At 33.2% G+C, this 3,066-nt stretch overlaps 1 long non-coding RNA gene across 3 annotated transcripts; it reads left to right on the top strand.

Moving 5' to 3' along the window:
• Positions 1-221: 221 nt before the first annotated feature.
• On the top strand, positions 222-1,407 carry LOC149208467 (uncharacterized). 3 transcript variants are annotated; one of them, XR_016252116.1, is made up of 2 exons: positions 222-632; positions 1,078-1,407. It is a non-coding gene; the product is annotated as an uncharacterized LOC149208467 (long non-coding RNA). The 3 variants fall into 3 exon arrangements; XR_016252115.1 differs by lacking the exon at positions 1,078-1,407 and adding an exon at positions 867-911; XR_016252114.1 differs by having other exon boundaries at positions 262-632; positions 1,142-1,407.
• Positions 1,408-3,066: the final 1,659 nt, after the last annotated feature.

Raw genomic sequence — 3,066 nt, 5'->3', positions numbered from 1 at the left:
TGCATTCTGTCATCGTTATTTATTTTTGCCATCCGTACGAAATAGCTAAATAGAACTAGAATTTCTCAAACCCTGCAGGGACTACCACTACGACAGTGGCTCCCTTGTTAGGTACAGAAATACAAAAATAAGGTTGGTACTTTGACGTGTATATATATAAACATAATGCACTCACCTACCCTCGTAGGCCTTTACCATTACAAGTTTATGAACCATTTGGCTGTGTTAATCATATTCATTTAAATTCATACTCTCGGTTTTGCGCCAGATGACTTCACAACCCTAGTTAGGTTGGAATGCCTTGACGTGGCTGACATGAACAGTCAAGAACCTTCTGGATGTAGAACTGAGTCTGTCCACTTGGCAGATCCATCTTGGGTTTTATTTTTACATATTCGTCTCTCTGGATTTGGAATCATCGGATGGTGGGGATTGATTGAGGGAGTTAGAGGGCAACTAATTCATCCCCGCTCTCTCCCTGTTCGGTCTCATTTGCTCATTCTCTGCTCTGTATCTTGCTTCCTATTGTTGAAGAGGGTTTACCAGTTCTGAAGGCTATTGCAGTCCAGCCATGGCAATTGTTCATAGCTCTGGAGTCGTGTCAACGCTACACGGTCTGAGTGAACCCTCAGGTAAGAAAAATTCTTCAGTTGTCTATTCCTTCGAGGCTACCACATCTCTAGGTTTTCATTAAACGTTTTCAATCTTCCTTTTACTATTTTTCCCATTCAGTCGACCAACCTCTTACCACACTATCAAAGATCAAGGGTTTACAGAAGCTTCATAGTTTTTCCCACTTTATCTTTCTTCTTTTCCTGTTTTACCTATTCAGTACTGCTGCCAGTTAATTTTTTTTTAATGTGCAGTTATAAAGAGAATTTCCCTTCCGCAGCTTCATCTTGCGTGCTAGATTTTTGTCTATGCCAGTTGCAGATTTTTGTCTATGCCAGTTGCAGGGTTCAGGTTAATTCCTCCTTCTTGTCTATTTCTTCCACCCAGAACCGATTAAATAATCCTCATTTGATTTTCAGAGTTAAAGACTGTATTTACTCTTCTTCCTTTTTTGGCATGGTACAGGTACGCTACCATTGGGTTATGCTCGACTGCCTGGAGATTGACTGATGACTTCTTTCCATTTCAGGTGTTCTATTCTTCACAATGTCTCTTAGATGGAGAAAATCTACCACTTCTTTGAATACTGGAAATACTCGAAATCAAACCCTATCTCGGTTAATTTCTCTTGTTCTTCTTCTATGTTCTGGGTTATATTGTCAGCGGCATATAATTGTCAGTTCCAGGATATAAATTAAAAGGATCTCTACACAGTTTGTTGTAACATTGATTCTGGGATCTATTATTTCAATTTTGTAATGAACAATGTTAAGGTTAATACATATATACCGTTAATTCCAACCCAAATTAAGGGTTTCCAAATAGATTATTTGGTATTTTGGGTTTGCTATCATGCATTTTGGCCGCCAACCTTTTTACAGAATTTTTTGTTAATTGTCATTCACATATTCAACATCTCATCAAGGGCTTTATATCATGTACCTATATTCGAAATATATTTCGAATTGTACTAAGTTTGAGCATAATTTATAATAACCTGTCATGCCACCGGTTTTACCGCTACTGTTTTTAAGAAATATAATTGTAATTTTTTTAATGTGTAGTAACATATAGACTATATTGACTATAAAACAACCTCTATCTATTGGATTTCAGAGATCGGTGGTTTGTGCTTTTTGAATTTTTGACTGGAGAATCCACAGTGATAGAATTTTTACACCAACGTTTCGAATCCCAAATGGGATCCATCATCAGGGCGAGAGAAAGATGATCGAATATGATAAAAAGAAGAAGAGCCAGATGGAAGAGATAAAGCGAGAGAAAGATGATCGAATATGATAAAAAGAAGAGCCAGATGGAAGAGATAAATACTAATGAGGGAAATATATAAAGGATCTGCACAGGTCGGCAAGAGAGATAATAAAAAGAAACCTGAGATAATAAAAAGAAACCTAAAATTGATTTTAATAAATATGAATTAATCTTCATTATTTTTTTTATTTTTTTTATGAGTTAATATTCATTATTTTTAATTATATAAATTAATATTAATGAATTAATCTTTATAAATTACTATCAATTAATTAAAGTTAATAAATTAATATCAATTAAATAATCTTTATGAATTGATTTTTACTCAATACTAATATTAATTATAAGCTATATATATATTACACTATATTAATGTTAAACTATATATATTACACTATATTAGTATTAAACTATAACTATTACAATATATATATAACACAATATATATTACACTATATTAATATTAAACTATATCAATCTTTACTATATTAAACTATATTAATATTTCCTACTCAACACTAATATTAATGTTAAGCTATATATATTTTACACTAAATTAATATTAAACTATATAAATTACTTATATTAATATTAAACTATATATATTACAATATATATATTGCATTATATATATTACAATTTATTAATATAAACTATATTAAATTTTACTATATTGAACTATACCAGCCCAAAAACTTGGCGTTCTGAACACTCTTGCCATTAGAGCCCTCCGAATATCTGACTCAGATCATATAAATGAAGAAAAGAGGCATCTGGTTTCAACTTTCAAGAAGATTGGCTACAAGGAACATGAGATTAAGAAAGCCATAAAGAAAGCTGAAATGAGGTTGTCATCTCCCAAATCTAAAGAGGAGAATAAGCCTCAGGATGGGAAGGTTTTTCTACCTTATATCCGTGGGGTCATAGATAAAATGGCAAAGATCCTAAGAAAGAAAAACATTATAACTCAATTCTCAGCTCCCGGTACCATCAGAGAAAGTTTAAAATCTGTTAAGGATGATATTGACAAGAAACAACTTAAAGGAGTTTATAAAATAGACTGTTCATGTGGAAAAAGCTACATAGGTGAAACTGGTCGCTCCCTCCAGACAAGACTGAAGGAACATGGCGCTGACATCAGAAATGGAAGATCTCGTACCTCAGCCCTGGCAGAGCACTCCT

Source organism: Pinus tabuliformis, chromosome 1_2 (assembly GCF_031772625.1).
Source record: "Pinus tabuliformis cultivar Carrire ecotype Pingquan chromosome 1_2, CPIR1, whole genome shotgun sequence".
Classification (NCBI taxonomy): Eukaryota; Viridiplantae; Streptophyta; class Pinopsida; order Pinales; family Pinaceae; genus Pinus; species Pinus tabuliformis.
Note: the sequence above shows the minus strand (reverse complement) of the source record. Positions and strands in the feature narration are given on the sequence as shown.